This window comes from Panthera onca, chromosome C1, assembly GCF_046562875.1.
Source record: "Panthera onca isolate mPanOnc1 chromosome C1, mPanOnc1 haplotype 2, whole genome shotgun sequence".
In the NCBI taxonomy this organism is placed as follows: Eukaryota; Metazoa; Chordata; class Mammalia; order Carnivora; family Felidae; genus Panthera; species Panthera onca.
This window is the reverse complement of record NC_138346.1, coordinates 51540176-51562560: the sequence shown is the minus strand read 5'-3', so window position 1 is coordinate 51562560 and position 22385 is coordinate 51540176. Positions and strand designations below refer to the sequence as shown.

The 22385-nt window shown below is 37.1% G+C and overlaps 1 pseudogene; it reads right to left on the bottom strand.

Annotated features, from left to right (window-relative positions):
• Nucleotides 1–22385, bottom strand: part of LOC132671022 (transforming acidic coiled-coil-containing protein 3-like) — a 146218-nt pseudogene that overhangs the window by 42445 nt on the left and 81388 nt on the right.

Genomic DNA, 22385 nt, shown 5'->3' with positions numbered 1-22385 from the left:
CCAGGTTCATTCTTCTGCATGTCACTGTCCAGTTTTCCCAGCACCACTTGCTGAAGAGACTGTCTTTATTCCATTGGATATTCTTTCCTGCTTTGTCAAAGATTAGTTGGCCATATGTTTGTGGGTCCATTTCTGGGTTCTCTATTCTGTTCCATTGATCTGAGTGTCTGTTTTTGTGCCAACTAACAGGATAGATCTTAAATTAAACTTTTTAATCTCTCTCTCTCTCTCTCTCTCTCTCTCTCTCTCTCACACACACACACACACACACACACACACACACACACACACACACGCAATGGTAACTATGTAGAAGTGATTCATGGTATTTAGCTTGGTTATTATAATGATCTTTCCACAGTCTATACATGTATCAAAACATGAAATCCTACACCTTAAATATAATTTTATATGTCAAAGATATCTCGATAAAGTTATTTTTAAAAATCTCATCTGAATTGCATCAAGGCTTTAAACCTAACTTCTATCTTTACAGAAATAGAGGACATAGCAGAACAAACTGAATTGTACCATAAGGAAATCTTTTTTTCTTTCAAATCCAGAATGTATGCTATTCCTCAAAACAGTGTTTTCTCTTAAAAAGCCAGTGTCATGGGGTAAAACAAACATGGGAGATTGTGAGTAAACTAGAATAGATTCTAAGGAGACATAACAACCAAATGTAATTCAAGAACATTAAATAGATCCTGCTTTGAAAAAAATCACCTATTAAAGACATTTTGGAGACAGCTTGAGATATTTGTCTATGAATAAATAATATATGACAGTAGGGAATAGTTATTCATTTCCTTAGTTATTATAATGGTATTGTAATTATGTAGAAGTTTGTTCTGATTTTTAATCCATGCTAGAATACTTAGTAAGTGTGATAATTTCTGCAATTTATTTTAAATGCTTTTTATTTTTTATTTTACTTTTTTGGAGAGAGAGAAAGACAGAGAGAAAGAGAGAGGCAGGCGGGGGAGGGGCAGAGGGAGAGGGAGAGAGAATCCTAAGCAGGCTCCACGCTCAGTGTGGATCCCAATGTGGGGCTCGATTTCATGATCATGAGATGATGACCTCAGCCAAAATCAAGAGTCAGATGCTTAACTGACTGAGCCACCCAGGCACCCCCGCAATTTATTTTAAATGGTTCAGTAAAAATATATTTTATATAATATATAAATTCTAACAATACATAAATCAAATAGATTAAAAAACATGTATGCAAATATACATGCACAGTGCTATTATAGTGAGTGAAAGATATATATACATCTAAATATATGTACTGAAGTGCTTGAGAACACTTCTTACAAGATGATTCAAAAGGCTTCTTGTAAGAAAGGTTTATCACAGTATTATTTAAGTGAGTGGAACACATTCCCATTTTGTAATGTTTATACGATGTGTTTACACACACACAGACACACACATATTACATGTATCAAATATGGCAAAATGTTAACTTTGTTGAATCTTGGCTAAACGCATACAGGTGTCTAGTGAGCAATTTTACCTTTTCTGTATATTTGAAAGCTTATGTACTTAAAAGGATTTTCATAAATTAACGATAAAACAAGCCAGAGAAAAGTAGTAACCCAGTGAAATTAAACACCATCACTGTTGTTATTCATAACTCTTTGTTGATCACCTACTGGAACTAGAAACCACACTAGTTGTTATTCATACATTATTCATTTTTTAAAAATTGTGGTAAAATACTTTTTAAGAAGTATTTTCTTAATTATGGTAAAATACACATGACATAAAATTTACTATCTTAACCATTTTTATGCATACAATTCAACGGCATTTAGAACATTCATATTTTTGTGCAGCCATTACCACCATCCATCTATAGAATTCTTTTCATTTTGCACAACTGAAACTCTATACCCATTAAACAATAACTTCTCATTTTCCCCTTCTCCCAGCCCCTGACAACCACCATTCTAATTTTGGTCTCTATGAATTTGACTACTCTAGGTACCTCATACAGTGTTTGCTTTTTTGTGACCAACTTATTTCACTTAGCAAAATATCTTCAAAATTCATCCATGTCAAAATTTCCTTCCTTTTTAAGGCTGAATAACATTCCATTGCATGTGTGTGTGTGTGTGTGTGTATGTGTGTGTGTGTGGTATATATAGTGTATAACGTATCGAATTTTATTTATCCATTCATGCATTGATGGATACTTATATTATTTTCACCTTTTGGCTATTATGAATAATACTACTATGAACATGGGTATACAAATTATCTCTTCAAGATCCTGCTTTCACCTCTTTTGGATATATACCCAGAGTGTAATTGCTGAATTACACGGTACTTCTAGTTTACATTTTTTAAGGAACTACCATACTTTTTTCATAGCAGATGCACCATTTTACATTTCCACAAACAGTACAGAGGGTCCTAATTTTTCCATATTCTTACCAACATCTCTTATTTTCTGAGGTTTTTTTCATACTATCCATCTTAATGAGTATGAGATGGTATCAGTAGTTTTGTGGTTTTGATTCACATTTCTGTAGTGATTTGTGATGCTGAGCACCTTTCATGTGTCTCTTGGCAATTTGTACGTCTTCTTTGAAGAAATGCCTATTCAGGTACTTTGCTCATTTTTAATTGAGTTATTTGTTTTATTGTCGTTGAGTTGGCAGAGTTCTTTATATATTCTAGATATTAACCCTGTATTGGGTGTATGATTTGCAAACATTTTATCCAATCCATGGGTTGCTTTTTCACATTATTGACTGTGCCATTAAATGCACAGAAGTTTTTAATTTTGGTAAAGTGTAATTTATCTACTTTCTCCACTTTTGCAACCTTATTTGTTTTTCATATCACTCTGAGAGATTGATATTATAGCCACATTTTATACATGAATAAATTAAAGCTTGGGAGAAACAGTTAACGTGGACAGTTCCACCAACTACTACAAGGTGAGGCTGAGTTTCAAATTCAGTTCTGTGTGGCATCTTTCTACTAAACTATTCTGTAGTACTGGCTTCAATATTTATACTGTTACAAAATTAAGAATTAATTAGAATAAACTTTCTGCGCCATCCTGAATGTGCAGATTTGTCAGTTCTACAAACATGGAGTTTGATTGAATTAAGAGAAATTCTTCCCCAGATGGCAGAGCTTGGACAGCCAAATGTCTCATATATTATCTTCTTTGACATATGAAGTACTTAGAAAAGGATAGTCACACAAGACTTATGACAGATTGTCATTTTTTGGAATGAAAAAGACAAGAGTTGAAGGGGTCAGATATTATTAAAGGAATTGTCTGAATGTGATAGCAGGTCCATTGTGTGAGATACTCTCAAAAATTACACTCAACAATCTATAGAATTGTTAAAGAGAGTTGGATGTATACCTTCAAAGTAGATAAGAGTGAGGAATAATTTAGTTAAAATAAAAAGTATCTTTGCATAGAGACCATAAAGGAAAAATTTTCCCTGTTTTCTGAACCATGAGCCTTAGTCTAGAAGGAGCCCAAGGCCATAAACTAACCCAAATCGTGTGTCCCTCACAACAAAGCATAACCTGGATCTATTTTCTTTTAAACTCCTTTCTATTTTTTGGAAGGGAAGAGGAAGCAAGTTTAAGGATTCTCCTTAATACCCTACATATCTGTCAGGTTTACCATCTGAGTTTCTTAAGAATTTTGTTCTGATTATAGGAGATAATGAAAACATTGCAGTGAAGACTTAAAAGCTTCCAATATATCAGAAAGGCAATATTGTCTAATTTCAAAAAGGAACATCTACATTTAAAGGTTTAAATGACTAAGGTTTGGGCAATGGAATCTGGCAACATCAATTTTAAAATATACAGGTACTTTGACCAGAAGGCTCACTTTTCATAAGCTTATTGTTTAACAGCCAAGAGGCCAGGGTGATTGGCAACAACCCTAATGCTCATCAATAGGGGAATGCTCTAATCAGTGCATTTAGACAATGGGAAATTATACTGCTAGTTTAAAAATAAATTAGATCTTTATGTATGAAATTGAAGAAATGAAATTTCTGTTCAATGAAAATAGCAAGTTATAGAAATGTATATATTTTGACCCTACTGTGAGCTCAGAAAGGAAGGGTAAACAGTGGAATGTTAACATGGATTACTTTAGGACTGGAGGAAGAGTTGAAGGAGATATGATCCATGTTTTTAGATCTCATATTGCCATCTTGTTGCAGCAACTAAGTACTACTTTGTAATTTTGCATATAGTAAAGAAAAGAATGTAAAATTCTGCTCTGGCCTCAAAAATACAATTCCTAAAATCAAATTCTAAGCAATGGAGTTATTCCACTTTCTTTTTCCTAAAAGGCACTTTGTTTTCTAATCACATATAAGGGAAAAAAATGTTTTTACTTTGAGTGATATAAAAACCCAAAAACAGTTTTGCAAAATCATGAACATTTAATTCTAACTTGGTTGAGTATGAGAGGGAAACAGTGAGCAGAACATATCCTAAAATAAATATCCTACTATGGATTTAAGAAATGCTTTTTGTTGGCCATTTGTGTTGGAAGGCAGAGATGCTTAATGGAGCATCAACCCTGCAGTCAGACTGCCTATATTCAAATCCTATCTGCCACTCACTTGCTGTGGAGTATTTGACTCATTACTTAAACTCTATAGGCCTTCAACTGCTCATCTGTAAAATGAGAGATAATTCCCTTAGAATAGTGCCAGGCACATAATGAATCTTCAGTAAATGAGTTAGGCACTCTGCTGTAGGATTCAGTCCCTGCCCTCCAATAGCCCATAGTGAAGCAGGGAGACAAACTTCTAAAAATTAACAAGTGAATAACCTACTGAAGATTCCTTCTGTAAAGGATCACAAATATTTTTAATTGTCCCTCAAATGACATGGTCTGTGGGAGCTTGGAGATCAGCCAAGGACTATCAGTGTATATAGTCACTTACAATGTCATTGTTGGCATAAGTCTGAAAGGACAGCAAATCTGAGAAGAGAAAGATGACTTTTTTCTTTCATACCTGGAAATAAGCATATGGTATATTCAGAAAGTTGAAATGAGAGACTTCCTGGGAAGATAACAGAGTAGGAGGATCCTAAGCTCACCTCGTCTCACAGATACAACAACTAGATAACACCCGTAGCAGTGTAAATAACCCAGAACATGACCCATAGACAGGCAGAACAGACTCTCCACAGCTAAATGTAGAGAAGAGCCACATCAAAGAGGGTAGGAAGGGTAAAGACATGGTGTAGAACAAAACTGACCCACAGAATTGTCCATAGTTAGGAAGAACGTGGTTGGTGCAGAGAGGGGAGAGGAGTAGGCCCCCAAACCAAGCATGAGGAAGATGAATCCACATAACATTTGGCTTTTAAAACCAGAAAGGCTTAACTCCACTAGTTCTTATAATCAGTGGGACTTAACACTTGAAACTTTAAAAATCAGCAGACTCAGCTCTGGGAGAGCCAGAAGGGTGAGAGAAAATTAAGTCCCTGCCCTTAAAGAGACAGCACAAAAAAGAGCCCCACTGAGATACAGTATAGAGTCAGCAGTATGAAAAATACCTAGGGTACATGGGAAGGGGACTTATTTATTAATCTCAGTGCATGTGCTGGAGGGGCAAGTTTCTTTGGGAAATTTCTCCAAGAACAAAAGAGCTGGTGAGTGTCATTTCCCATCTCCGCTCCCCAACCTAGATACGTGTACCCCTGCAGAAACCAACACAGTACCAGCACTCTCTACCTAGCTTGCTAACAGTGTGCCCACCCTCATATTTTTCTATGGTCCTGCCCCCTCCAACCCAGCAGATCTCACCCAGAGTTTTCTCAGGCAGCTGTAGGCCCCCTCCTGCAGCAGACCAGGGTGGACATTGGTGGCACCACATGCCTCACCCCCATGTTCTCCTGTGGACGTGGCCCCACCTTTGATATCCCTTGGCTGAAATTCATCCAAAACAGTGCCATAAACCTGGCAGTGTGCAAGCAGCCCCAAGAGGCCAGCAGTGCTCCAAAGTGACTCCTGCCCCAGGAAAAGAGGAAGATAACCACACATACCCATCTGATTGCAGCCCTAGCAGTGGGCCAGGGCAGATATCTGCTCTGACTACAGGCCTTACCCACAATGAAAACTTCTCAGGGGACAACACAGGGAAATTGCCTTGTAGTTAGTGCTACTATCTATGGCAATGCCTGGTCTGACTCAACTCAAGCCCAAGGCAGCACCAGACTGGCCCACTAACAGCACAAGGACCAAAACCTGCCCACAACAAACAAAAAGAGCCATTGAAGACAACCACATTGAAGGGAAAAGCATCTGAGCCACAAAAGTAGAGCACATACAACACATATAGAAAATATTAATGAAGCATCAGGTTTGGTGAATAGGGAACATTGCACTGCAGGGCACTACAGGACCTCTTCTTCATAAGGCTGGTAGTTTTAAGAGCAAGAGACATACCTGACTTTCCTAACACATAGAAACAGACACAGAGAGTTAGAGAAAATGAGGAGACAGAGGAATATGTCCCAAATGAAATAACAAGACAAAAATCACAGCAAAAAAGCTAAATGAAATAGATGAGCTATAGGCCTGGGACAGAATTTAAAGTAATGGTCATAAAGATACTCACTGGACTTGAGAAAAAAAGTGGAAGATCTCAGTGAGACCCTCAACAAAGAATTAACATAAAAAAAATTAAACAGAGATGAAGAACTCAATAATAGCTGAAAATTTCCTGAATCTGGGGAAGGAAATAGAAATTCAGACCCAGAAGGCACAGAGAGCACCCAACAAAATCAACCCAAGGAGGTCCACACCAAGACTCATAGAATTAAAATGGCAAAAAGTAATGATAAAGATAGAACTTAGAAAGCAGCAAGAGAAAATAGCACCATACAAGAGAAACCCAGTAAAGCTATTAGATGATTATTTTAGCAGAAACCAGAAGGGACTGGTATGATATATTCAAAGTGCTGAAAGAAAAAAAAATCTGCAACCAAGAATCTTCTTTCCAGCAATGCTATCATTCAGAGTAAATGGGGAGATAAAAAGTTTCCCAGACAAACAAAAGTTACCAAAATTCATGACCATTAAACCAGCCCTACAAGAAATGTTAAAAGGGACTCTTTGAACTATCAACAATAGCCAAATTATGGAAAGTGCATAAATGTCCATCAACTGATGAATGGACCACATCTTCTTTATCCATTGTGTGTATATATATATATATATATATATATATATATATATATATATATAATGGAATATTACTTGGCAATCAAAAAGAATGAAAGCTTGCCATTTGCAAAAACATGGATGGAACTAGAGTGTATTCTGCTAAGCAAAATAAGTCAGTCAGAGAAAGACAAATATATGATTTCACTTAAATGTGGAATTTAAGAAACAAAACACATGAACATAGGGGAAGAGAAGGAAAAAGAAGGTAAAAAGAGAGAGGGAAGCAAACCCTAAGAGACTCTTAAATACAGAGAACAAACTGAGAGTTGTTGGAGGGATATTAGGTAGGGAGATAGGCTAAATGGATGATGGCATTAGGAGGACACTTGGGATGAGCACTGGGCATTATATGTAAGTGATGAATCACTAAATCCTATTTCTGAAATCATTATCACACTATATGCTAACTAACTTGGATTTAAATAAAGTTTTTAAAAAATAAATATAAGACAAGTAGCAAAAAAAAAAGGGGGGGGTGGGAGTGGGGCGAGGACTCTGAATGGAAAGGACAGACCATAAGTGGGAGTAAGAAAAGTAAGAAGCACAAAAGCAGTAAAATTAAGTATATCTATAAAAAATCAGTCAAGGGATTCACAAAATAAAAAGATGTAAAGTATTGGGAAGAGAGGAGTAAAGAATGGATACAAACTTTAGCTGTCACAAACTTAATATAGACTGTTACATGCACAAGATGTTATATATAAACCAATGATGACCACAAATCAAAAAACCAGTAGTAGAGATGCAAAAAATAAACAAAAGGAATCCAAGTATATTGTTAATGAAAGCCAGCAAACTGCAAGAGAGCAAGAGAAGCAAGAAACAGAGAAGAACTCAAATTCAACAAGACAAGTAACAAAAGGGCAATAAGTATGTGCCTATCAATAATTACTTTGAATGTAAATGGACTAAATGCTTCAATAAAAAACATAGGATGACAGAATGGATTAAAAAGCAAGATGCATTTATATACTGCCTACAAAAGATTCATTTCAGACCTAGAGACACATGCAGATTCAAAGTGAAGGGATGGAAAAACATGTATCATGCAAATAGAAGTGAAAGAAAGCCGGGATAAATCAATACTTATATTGGATAAAATAGACTTTAAAACAAGAGACAAAGGATGACACTATATAATCATAAAGGGAACAATCCAACAAGAAGATATAGCAACTGTAAATATTTATGCACTTAACCCGGAAACACCCAAATACATAAAGCATGTATGAAGACATAACAGAAGTAATCAATAGTAATACAATAATAGTAGGAGACTTGAACACTTTGTTTACATCAATGGAAACATCATCCAAAAAGAATGGAAAGATCATCCAAAAAGAATGACACACTGGGTCACACGTATGTAACACATATACTCAGAACATTCCATCTTAAAACAGCAGAATACACATTCTTTCCCAGGGCATATGGAACATTCTCCAGAATAGATTGTATGTTAGCCACAAAACAAGTTTAAACAAATCAAAAAAGATTGAACTCATACCATACATCTTTTCTGACCACAATGTTATGAAACTAGAAATCAAACACAAGAAAAAATATGGAAAGAGCATAAATACTTTGGAGGTTAAATAACGTGCTACTAAGCAGTGAATAGGTCAGCCAAGAAATCAAAGAGGAAATAAAAAATACATGGAGACAAATGAAAATGAAAACATAATAGTCCAAAATCTTTGGGATCTTGTTCTAAGAGGGAAGCTTATAGCAATACAGGTCTATTTCAAGAACCAAGAAAAAAATGTCAAATAAACAACCTAACCTTATACATAAAGGAGCTAGAGAGGAAAAAATAAAACCCAAAACCAGTAGAAGGAAGGAAATAAGAATGACTAGAACAGAAACAAGTGAGAGAGGGAGGGAAGATGGCGGCGTAGGAGGACGCTGGGCTCACCGCGCGTCCTGCCGATCACTTAGATTCCACCTACACCTGCCTAAATAACCCAGAAAACCGCCAGAGGATTAGCAGAACGGAGTCTCCGGAGCCAAGCGCAGACGAGAGGCCCACGGAAGAGGGTAGGAAGGGCGGCGAGGCGGTGTGCGCTCCACGGACTGGCGGGAAGGAGCCGGGGTGGAGGGGCGGCCCGCCGGCCAAGCAGAGTCCCCGAGTCTGGCTGGCAAAAGCGGAGGGGCCTGACGGACTGTGTTCTGACAGCAAGCGTGACTTAGCGTCTGGGAGGTCATAAGTTAACAGCTCTGCTCAGAAAGCGGGAAGGCTGGAGGACAAAAGGAGGGAGAGCTGCTGAGCCCCCGGACGACAGAGCTCAGTTTGGTGGGGAACAAAGGCGCTCGCCAGCGCCATCTCCCCCGCCCATCCCCCAGCCAAAATCCCAAAGAGAACCAGTTCCTGCCAGGGAACTTGCTCGCTCCGCGAAAACACCCAACTCTGTGCTTCTGCGGAGCCAAACCTCCGGCAGCAGATCTGACTCCCTCCCGCTGCCACAGGGCCCCTCCTGAAGTGGATCACCTAAGGAGAAGCGAGCTAAGCCTGCCCCTCCTGCCCCCGTGCACCTTGCCTACCCACCCCAGCTAATACGCCAGATCCCCAGCACCACAAGCCTGGCAGTGTGCAAGTAGCCCAGACAGGCCACGCCACCCCACAGTGAATCCCGCCCCTAGGAGAGGGGAAGAGAAGGCACACACCAGTCTGACTGTGGCCCCAGCGGTGGGCTGGGGGCAGACATCAGGTCGGACTGCGGCCCCGCCCACCAACTCCAGTTATACACCACAGCACGGGGGAAGTGCCCTGCAGGTCCTCACCACTCCAGGGACTATCCAAAATGATCAAACGGAAGAATTCCCCTCAGAAGCATCTCCAGGAAATAACAACAGCTAATGAACTGATCAAAAAGGATTTAAATAATATAACAGAAAGTGAATTTAGAATAATAGTCATAAAATTAATCGCTGGGCTTGAAAACAGTATAGAGGACAGCAGAGAATCTCTTGCCACAGAGATCAAGGGACTAAGGAACAGTCATGAGGAGCTGAAAAGCGCTTTAAACGAAATGCAAAACAAAATGGAAACGACGACGGCTCGGATTGAAGAGGCAGAGGAGAGGATAGGTGAACTAGAAGATAAAGTTATGGAAAAAGAGGAAGCTGAGAGAAAGAGAGATAAAAAAATCCGGGAGTATGAGGGAAAAATTAGAGAACTAAGTGATACACTAAAAAGAAATAATAGGGGCGCCTGGGTGGCGCAGTCGGTTAAGCGTCCGACTTCAGCCAGGTCACGATCTCGCGGTCCGTGAGTTCGAGCCCCGCGTCAGGCTCTGGGCTGATGGCTCGGAGCCTGGAGCCTGTTTCCGATTCTGTGTCTCCCTCTCTCTCTGCCCCTCCCCCGTTCATGCTCTGTCTCTCTCTGTCCCAAAAATAAATAAAAAAAAACGTTGAAAAAAAAAAAATTTAAAAAAAAAAAAAAAAAAAAGAAATAATATACGCATAATTGGTATCCCAGAGGAGGAAGAGAGAGGGAAAGGTGGTGAAGGTGTACTTGAAGAAATAATAGCTGAGAACTTCCCAGATCTGGGGAAGGAAAAAGGCATTGAAATCCAAGAGGCACAGAGAACTCCCTTCAGACAGAACTTGAATCGATCTTCTGCACGACATATCATAGTGAAACTGGCAAAATACAAGGATAAAGAGAAAATTCTGAAAGCAGCAAGGGATAAACGTGCCCTCACATATAAAGGGAGACCTATAAGACTCGTGACTCATCTCTCTTTTTTAAACAGAAACAAGTGAAATAGAAACTAAAAAAAACACAGGACAGATCAATGAAACCAGAAGCTAATTATTTGAAAAGATCAACAACATTAATAAACCTCTAGCCAGACTCATAAAACACACACACACACACACACACACACACACACACACACACACACAGGAGGGGAGAGGACTCAAAATCAGAAATGAAAGAGGAGAAAGAGTAACTAACAACACAGAAATACAAAGGATTATAAGAGAATATTATAAATAATTATATGCCAACAAATTGGACAACCTAGAAGAAATGAATAAATTCCTAGAAACATAACCTCCCAAAATTGAATCAGGAAGACAGAAAATTTGAGGAGATTAATTACCAACAATAAAATTGAATTAATCAAAAACTCCCAACAAGAAAAAGTCCAGGACCAGACAGCTTCACAGGCATTCAACAAACATTTACAGAGTTAATACCTATTCTTCTCAAATGATAGAAGAGGAAAAAAACTTCCAAATTCATTCTATGAGACCAGCATTACCCTGATACAAAAACCAGATAAAGACACCTCAAAAAAAGAGAACTACAGGCCAATGTCTCTGATGAAAATAGATGCAAAAAATCCTCAACAAAATATTAGCAAACCAAATCCAACAATACACTTAAAAAAATCATTCACCACAATCTAGTGGAAGATATTAATTGGATGCAAGAGTGGTTCACATCTGCAAATCAATCAACATGATACATCACATCAACAAGAGAAAGGTTAAAAATATGTGATCATTTCAATAGATGCAGAAAAAGTTTTTGACAAAGTACAACATCCATTCATGATTTAAAAAAAAAACCCTCAATAAAATAGGTTTAGTGGGAACATACCTGAACATAATAAAGGCCATATATGAAAACCTACAGCTCACATCATACTCAATGGTGAAAAACTGAGAGCTTTTCCCCTAAGGTTAGGAACAAGACAAGGATGTCCACTCTCACCACTTTTATTCAACATGGTACTGGAAGTTCTAGCCAGAGCAATCAGACAAGAAAATTTAATTAATTAATAAGCATCCACATTGGTAAGGTAGAAGTAAAATTTTCACTATTTTCAGATGGCATGATATTAAATATAGAAAACCTCAAGACTCCACCAAAAACTACTAGAACTTATAAATGAATTCGTAGGGTCCCAGGATACAAAATCAATATACAGAAATCTGTTGCATTTTTATGCACTAATAATGAAGTAGTAGAAAGAGAAATTAAGAAAACAATCCCACCCATAATTGCATTAAAAATAATAAAATACCTAGGGGCTCCTGGGTGCTCAGCCAGTTGAGAATCCAACTTCGGCTCAGGTCATGATCTCATAGTTTGTGAGTTCGAGCCCCGTGTCAGGCTCTGTGCTGACCACTCAGCTTGGAGCCTGCTTCAGATTCCATGTCTCCCTCTCTCTCTGCCCCTCCCACACTTGCGCCCTATCTCTCTCTCTCTTTCAAAATTAAATTAAAACATTAAAAACTAAAAATAAATAGATAATTTAAAATAATAAAATACCTAGTAATAAACTTACCCGAGGAGGTGAAAGACCCATCCTCTGAAAACTATGAAAGTACGACGAAAGAAATTGAAGATGATACAAACAAATGGAAAGACACCATGCTCATGGATTGGAAGAACAAATATTCTCGAAATGCCCACACTACTCAAAGCAATCTACAGATTTAATGCAATCTTTATCAAAATACCAATAGCATTTTTCACAGAACTAGAACAAATCATCCTAAATTTTGTATGGAACCACAAAAGCTAAATAGCTAAAGCAAACATGAAAAAGAACAAAATGGAAGTATCACAATCCTGGCTTTCAAGATATACTATAAAGGGGCACCTGGGTGGCTAGTTGGTTAAGTGTCTGACTTTGGCTCAGGTTATGATCTTACAGTTCACCGGGTTCAAGCCCCACAATAGGCTCTGTGCTGACACCTCAGAGCCTGGAGCCTGATTCAGATTCTGTGTCTCCCTCTCTTGCTGCCCTTCCCACCGCTCATGCTTTGTCTTAATCTCTCTCATAAATAAATATTTTTTTAAAAATTTAAGATATACTACAAAGCTGAAATAATCAGCTGGTATGATACCAGCACAAAAATAGACATGTAGATCAATAGAAGAGAATAGAGAGCCCAGAAATTAAACCCATGATTATATGATCAATTAATCATCAACATAGCAGGAAAGACTATGCAATGAGAAAAAAAGTCTCCTCAACAAATGGTGTTGGGGAAACTGGACAGCTACATACAAAACAATGTAACTGGAGCACTTTCTTATACCATACACAAAATAAACTCAAAATGGATTAAGGACCTAAATGTAAGGCCTGAAACCATAACAATCTGAGAAGAGAGCACAGGCAGTAATTTCTGTGACATTAGCCATAGGAATATTTTTCTAGATATGCCTCCCAAGACAAAGGAAACAAAAGCAAAATTAAACTATTGAGACTACATCAAAATAAAAAGCTTCTGCACAGCAAAGGAAACAAAAAACTAAAAGATAACCTACTGAATGGGAAAAGATATTTTCAAATGACATGTCAGATAAAGGGTTAGTATCCAAAATATATAAAGAACTTATATAATTCAACACCCAAAAAAGAAATAATCCAATTTAAAAAATGGCAAAAAACATGAGCAGATATTTCTCCAAAGATGACTTCCAGATGGCCAACAGACACATGAAAAGATGCCCAAAATCACTCCTCATCAGGGAAATGCAAATCAAAACCACCATGAGATACCACCTCACATCTATCAGAATGGCTAACATCAAAAGCACAAGTGTTGTTGAGGATTTGGAGAAAAAGGAACCCTCATGCTCTGTTGGTAAGAAAACAAACTGGTGCAGCCACTGTGGAAAACAGTAGGGAAGTTCCCAAAAAATTAAAAATATAATTATCATGATTCAGTTATTGCACTACTGGGTACTTACTGAAAGAATATGAAAACACTAATTTTAAAGGATATATGCACCCATATGTTTATAGCAGCATTATTTACAGTAACCAAGTATGGAAGCAATCCAAATGTCCATTGATAGATGAATGGATAAAGAAGTGGTATATATTCAAAGGAATATTACTCAGCTATAAAACAATGAAATTTTGCCATTTGCAGCAACATGAATGGATCTAGAGGGTATAAAGCTAAGTGAAATGTCAGTCAGAGAAAGACAAATATGATATGATTTCACTCATATGTGGAATTTTAAAAAAAATGAAGAAAGAAAGAGTCAAACCAAAAAAACAGACTCAACTATAGAGAACAAACTGCTGGTAACTGGGGGGTGAGTGGAAAAGATAGAGGATTAAGAGTACACTTCTCAGGATGAGCCCTGAGTAATGTATAAAATTGTTGAATTACTATATCGTATACCTGAAACCAATATAACACTGTAATATTAACTCTACTGGAATTAAGATAAAAATGTTTTAAGTTGGAGTTTTTAATTACTTTCATATAAATTTTTATAGCAAACCAATATAAACTAGAATGATTTGAATTTTAAAAAGATGACTTTGGGCATTCATTCCATGAGAAAATCAAGTAGTAAGAAAATGTCTGTCTGGTAAAACCCTTTTTATTCCTACTGATGCCATCAGCACTTTATTTCATTAATGGCTCACCATAAGCACTACGATTTTATTAAATGCAGATAAATATCCAGACCCTATTTGTAATCCACTTAGGCTAATGACATTTGGAAAACAAACTGTAACTACTCCCTTAATTGCTAACAATAAATAAACATATTAACCATTTGAAATTCCTAAATTTACCTCTTCCATGACAATTCACCATATTCCAAAGAATCCCTTACGGGTTGAATTGTATGACCCAAGAAGGTATGTTGACAGCCTAACCTCCGATACCTCAAAATATGGCCTTATTTAGAAATAGAGTCATAGCACATGTAATTGATTGAGTTAAAATGAGGTCATATTTGAGAATGATCAACCCTTAATCCAATATGTCTGGTGTCTTTACACCAGAGACACAGATACAGGAAGAACACCATGTGATGACGGAGGCAAAGACTGGAGTTATACAGCTGCCACAAGCCAAGGAACACCAGAGATTCCCAGCTGACCACTAGAAGCTAGGAAGAGGCAGGAAAGGACTTTAGAGGGAGAATGGCCCTGCTGATACCTTAATTTTGGACTTCCAGCCTCCAGAACTGTTGCATGATGAACTTCTGGTGTTTAACACCCCAGTTTGTTACTGGTTACAGCAAATCTAGGAAACAGATACATATTGCACCTTCATTACAGATGTAATCCTTTACCAGGCCAGCTGTGGTGAATTGCAGTGTATCTAAAACGCTTAGGATACTCTAATTTTAAACTTGATATAAATCTTTTTTTTATAAACGACATAAAAATATTAATGAACTCTTTCCTATTACCAAGTCAAAATAAGATCCGTCATTCATAGGCTATTGAATTCTAGCCTCAAGAGCCATATTAGTTTTCTAGGGCTGCCATGATAAAATATCACAGAGTGGTTGGATGGCTTAAACAGCAGAATTTATTTTCTCACAGTTCTGGGGACAAGAAATCTGAGATCAAGGTGTTGATGGGGATGGTTTCTTCTGAGGTTTGGTTGGTTCCTCCTTGGCTTGTAGATGGCCATCTTCTCCCAGTGTCTTCATAGGGTCTTCCCTGTTTTAAACCTAAAGAGAGGAACACAACAACCTTTTAACTTCAGTAGAGGGATAAGATGTGGATATGGGGGTGATAGGAATTGTATTTCAGCCCTAACTCTCATGTAAATCCCATTTAATCCTTAATATCTGGTGAAAATCACCTTGAAAATAATGGTATCTTCCAAGAAATCTTATCAAGCTGCATATCCTGATGAAAACCAGATTCACATCAACATGGCCCATAGGACATCCCATTTTAAAATTAATGATGTGTTATGTTTATGAAATGTATTTTAGGGGTCTCTTCCCTCTTTGGTTACTTTCCATTCTTCAATGTTCATATTCTTAGAGATTTTCCATTAAAATTTGCCTTTAAAACTTGGGCATATTCATGAGTCAAATCACAGAATTAACTTAGAAACTATGTAAGTTTGAACATTTTTTATGCCCTAATTCAAAAAGCAATTCAGAATTCCAAATTAACTGACAGTATACAACTTTCTTTAAGGCAACATCAATCCATTTTCTTTATCTTACAACTTTTGATTTCTACCCACATGACTTTGTTTTTCTCATGATTAAATAGATAATAACACAAGGTTAACAAGGAGGGCAACATCTGTGCCGATTATTCAGAGTAGCACAATATTTCTCATCTTTGTACATTTGTTGGAAGCAGAAATAATTTTCCTCTTCGTTTCCATAGATACAGTACATCTGATTATTAATCAGAATGATAGACCATAAATAAATTATGAAGCCAGTTGAATATCATCTGTCCTTATTTAATATTCCAAACATTTTCTTATTTACTAATTGGTTCCATTTTTTATGCCATATATGATTTTAAAAGCTGGTTTGATATAAATTTAGATTCATTTCAGATGTACATATAAAAACAATGGTCTTAAGATGCTTGGCAATAGATACAATATGATCAAAGAAAGATGTAATACAGATCATATGAAATAATGTATCCCTTGTTTTAGGGAGACAGGTCAGGAAGACAATGTTTTCTCTAACCCTGTATTAGAATTGCTTCAGGTTCTGTCTCCACCACATTTCTCCTATAAATTATGGGCTATTTATTTCCAGTTTTCCTCCTCAGCATATAACCTAGAATGTTCAAAGAAAATATATTTTTTAAAACTTCACAATTGAGTGATAAATATTTTATGGACAGTAGAAAGTTAAAGCAACACAAAAGAGCAGTAACTAGAAGGAATAAGAAGATAATAGTAGGGGCTCCTGGGTGGCTCAGTAGGTCAAGTATCCAACTCTTGATCTCAGCTCAGGTCATAATCTATCGGTTCATGAGGGTGAGCCCTGCGTTGGGCTCTGTGATGACAGCGAGTGGAACCTGCTTGGGATTCTTTCTCTCTCTCTTTCTCTCTCTGCCCTTCCTCTGCTCTCTTTCTATCATTATCATCATCATCATCATCATCATCATCATCATCATCATCATCATAGTAAATATATTGAACAGCACATCTAAGCTTGAACCTTTTAAACTCCTCTATTCAGGCACCACAGGAAGCACCATTAACACAGGAAGATTGACTCCCATTACTCTCATTGACCTTGATTGTGAGCCAATTGTACCACACTTTGAACTGCTTCCAAACATCCCAGTTGTTTACATTTGCTACCCATTTTTTTCTACTACTTTCCCCTGAGGACACTTGTGTTACAATAAGCACAGTGTTATTTATAGCAGAGTTCCTCAGTCTTGACACTATTTACACATTGGACCACATAACACTTCGCTATGGGGCACTGAACCTGTGCACTGTACGATTTTAGCAGCATCTCTGGCCTCTACCCACTAGATGCCATAGCACTACCTCTCCCAAATCTTGTTAATCAAAATATGTCTAGACATTACCAAATATTCACTGGTAGGCAAGGTCAATCAATCACCCACATTTGAAAAACACTGGTTTACAATGACATTTGTTAATTTATGCATTGATCCCTTCAAATAAATGTCTATTCAGATGCATACTTTGTGCCAAGTACTGGACTACAATGATAAGAAAGATGTAGTGTTTGCCATTCCTATCCTGAAGTCTAGTTATAAGTGTGAACAAGGAAATTGTCAATTACAACTTAATATATAAAATATTATCACAGAGGTAAGAACTACTACTGTACTGTACAGTAGGTAAGTACTACTGTAGCAGAATGAAAAGGTACATATAAGGTAAGTACTTCTAACCAAGTATGGGAGGGGGGAGGGAGTCCAGCTTTTCACAGAGGAGGAGACAATTAACCTGACACCAAAAAGATGAATGGGAATTAGTTCAGTGAAAAATTTAAAAAGGACAGAGTGTTCCAGACAAAGAGAACAATTGAGTGAAAGCCTGTAGGTGAGAAAGCAGATCAACATTACTGAGGCGCTAAGAACTGTAAGCAAGGACCAAGTCACATGAGGTGATATGTTTCATATTAAGGAGTTTTGACCTTTTTGTAATGATAGTAGTGAGCTATGATCTTGCTTTTCATGACAGTCACTCTGGTTGGCTAACTTTTGTAACTTCAGATAAATATCCTTCCAGTGTAAGTCAGTCTTGAGTACGTGTATGCCAGCCCAAAACATCCCCAAATTTTCTACTCTTTTAACAGCAACAAAACACAAAACATCAATCTTCCTTCCTAGTCTATCATTTAAAAATGTAAAATTATCTCTGTAATTAAAACTGAAGCTATACTAAATTTTTCACTATTACACAAATAACTCTAAATTCTAAAAATATTCCATGTGGTTGTTACCAAAGTATGAAGTTTTCTGTGTACTAATTAAACTAGAGCTCAAAAAAAGGAAAAGTTCTTTAAGAAGATAACAAAAGTGCATAGTTAGCTTGCCATTTACATACAAAACTAAGAAAAAAGCAAATCAATGGCATGTCAAGTTTGGACAAAGCCTGCTGACTTCCCCTTCTCCAAGCCTGGAGGTGTTACATCTTATTAGATTTCTCTAGAATTAGACACTTTAAAATAAAGTGTCTAATATATATATTACATAAGCAATAGATTTGGTTCTTTGTGTGAATTAAAAACATTAGGGGCATCATGGGGCTCCTGGGTGGCTCAGTCAGTTAAGCGTTCGACTGGCTCAGGTCATGATCTCTTCAGTCAGGGTTCAAGCCACACCCATGTCAGGCTCTGTGCTGACAGCTCAGAGCCTGGCACTTGTTTCAGATTCTGTGTCTCCCTCTCTCTCTGCCCCTTCCCTGTTCTCCCTCTCTATCTCTCTCAAAAATAAATAGACATTTAAAAAATAAAACATTAATAAAAACATTAGGGGCACTTGGGTGGCTTATTTGGTTGAGGATCTGACTCTTGGCTGCAGCTCAGATCATGATCTCATGGTTCATGGGACCGAGCTCCACATTGGGCTCTACACTGAGAGCACGGGGCCTGATTGGGATTCTCTCTGCCTCTCTCTCTCTGCTCCTCCCCTGCAGGTGCATGCTCTCTCCCTCTCTCAAAATAAGAAAATAAACATTTTTTAAAATAATAACTTTAAAACATTAAATAGGCAGGTGATGTTTGTTCAATATACCACAGAACTAAAGAAGACATCTAGCATGAGAAAACAACTTGATGTGACTTTGAGTAATTTCTGAGTCACATACAAGAAAGTCAAATGAATGCTCAACATATTGGGAGAATTTCTTTTTTAACCAAGCAGTGACTGTATTTTAACAGAATGTGTTTTTGATAGAATCAATTTGGAGTTTGAAGGACAAAAAATGGTAGGGTTGCTTTGCTGTTTAGTATTCTTACTCAAAGCAAAGCTTTGTAGAATATGTCTGTTAGCAAGTAAATACGTTTGAATTCATTTCCTCCTCCTCATCTGTTCACTACAGCATGAAACAAAGGAAAGAAAGCTCTGGGGAAAATACAACAAGAATGAGCTTTCCCTCCAGTTCTGTAAGGAGCCATCTTTACATCTAGAAAAGTGGGTGAGTGACCTCTACCTTTGAACCTTAGCACACACTTCAAAGCAATTCTTGTCGATTGATTTTTCTCTCACAGGTTAAGAAGTTCCTGGAGTTTTAATTTCCCATAAATTCTTTCTCTTGCATTTTTAATTCTAAATGTTTACAAAGCCTTCAAGTGCTGGAAACCTGACCTTCCCTAAAACTCCTACTTCTTTCTAAGTTTTCTTTTAAAAATTAAATTTAAATTTCACAGCAGGGCCCTTAAAATCAGCATATTATCTGCCATCTAGGTTTAGAAAGGAGCTCATCCTTTGTATGTGGATATATCTAAATGTCCAGTTAAGATTGTAAAACCTACGAGGGGAAGATTGGAACTTAATTCTCTGTTCCTAATTATTTAAATTTTCAATGGTATTCAAGAAAAGTTAAGTTAAAGTTTAAAATTGTAAAGTTAAATTATCTTTTGCCACAATTAGATTGTTATCATTTCTTTAATTTAGCAACATTAGATCTGATTTTTAAAAAGAGAAAAATGAAGAAGAAAGGATATAAGAGTAAGAGAGAGAGAGAAGAAAAAAAGAAGGAAGAATGGAAGGGAGGGAGGAAGAGAAGGAAGGAGGGGGACATGAAGAAGGGAGAGAAAAGGGGGAGTAATACAGTTTATGTCGTAATTCATAGGTGCTACAGTGTGACAGTCTCCACTGAGATTTAGAGTCAGTGAATAATGCATGAATGCGGAGATTGCTGGCCAAAAAGACAAAATTTAATCTGAGTGAATATAATAATATCCTTAAAGAAAGCAAGTTTCCATCATGAATTAGTGGAGGTTATGGAAAATCAGAAGTGTTCTGTAATGAAAGTCTTAAAAATGAAAATTGAAATAGCAAAAACTGGGGGTGCCCCACCAAGCTTCATCCAAGGAAGGAAACATCCTAACCAATTACACTTAGAGTACTTCAATCCCATGAAAAATGCTCTCCCTTTAAGGGAGATGGATATATCAGACTAAAGAAATTTGTATCTAAATCTCACTGCTCTGATTCTGTTTCCAAATGAATGTGCCTATAGGTCAATACTCTGATCATGCCAATACTTCTGAATATTGTTGCATTAATAATTATATGCTATATATCAACCTCATGAATCCATTTAATGGCAATTCATCACATCAGTGGTTAGCACATCCACTGTCAGAGTTAACTATTCAAGATTTAGGATTACATACTTATCAAGATAGTAAATGCCATCTGTGAGTCCCCTTGGCCAATTATCAGCCTGTCTTTCTTAAGTGGACATTTTGACTATTATATTAGCTATTTGCTCTCTCCATTTGAAATTTCTACAACTAAACACTCACCCATTTCTTCTGAATATTAAATCATCTGTTCAAACCATAAATACAAATAATATGTGTTCTTTCTGAATGTAGAAATAAGTGTATATAAGTATCAATGTATTCATTCATCCTTTATTTTTTATATGAAATTTGTTGTCAAATTGGTTTCCATACAACACCCAGTGCTCCTCCCAACAGGTACCCTCCTCAATGCCCATCACCCACTTTCCCCTCCCTCCCACCCCCTATCAACCCTTAATTTATTCTCAGTTTCCAAGATCTCCTATGGTTTGGCTCCCTCCCTCTCTTTTTTTTTTCCTTCCCCTCCCGCATGTTCTTCTGTTAAGTTTCTCAGGATCCACATCAGAGTGAAAATATATGGCATCTGTCTTTCTCTATATGACTTATTTCACTTAGCATAACACTCTTTAGTTCCATCCATGTTGCTACAAAAGGCCATATTTCATTCTTTCTTACTGCCAAGTAGTATTCCATCATATATATAAACCACAATTTCTTTATCCGTTCATCAGTTTCATCCATCCTTTAAACATAGTTACCTTTTTGTGCTAGGTTCTTTTGGTAAGTCCTGGGAATGTGCCATTCCCACTTTGAAATAGTTCACAACCTAGCAGGAGAGACAGAAATGTGCATAAATGTGATGTGGTATGAAAACACTACAATGGTGGTTTGTAGAGGTGAAATTGAAACAAGTGGAGACCCAAGAGACTTTATCAAATATTCTGTTACATTTTCTATCTCATGTACCAATGAATTGCAGATCTTGTACTTGTAAATTCTCTGACTTATGAGTAATTAGCCCAGATATTTCATAGGCAAAGATTTTCACTAAAATTTAGGGAAATCTTTGTTCTGGGGGTAAAATTTATGTTTGAAAAATTGACAATAGCATGTGTTCCCTCCCACCTCCCCCCCCCCCCACATTCTCACATATATTTGCATCCACCAATTTGTTTTGGAAATGACTTGCCTACTAGCGAAAGAACTCATCCGTGTTCACAACAGGAACTCAGACATACTTCTAATATAATCCTCAGGAAAGCAAGCACTATGTCTGTTTTGTTTACCATTGCGTCTCTAGGAACTATAACAATGCCTGGTGCATATAAGATGCTCAGTGTAACGTACTGAATGTATGCACAAATATTTAAGCATGTAAAAAGCATCACAAGATCCTGTAGTAGCCAGTGCCACAGAAGATTGAAGCTATCCCTTGCCCTTTGGGAACTAATCTAAGTAAAATTAGTTATGCACAACAATTAGGCTATTTTCATCAATATAAATAGTAGGTAAAAACTATATAGGTCTTTGCTCTGAAGATCTCTCTATCCATCAAGTGTTTTATTACAGCGAGAGTAAGTCTCAGACTGAATTCTGCAACACATCCAAACATACATTAGCAAGTAG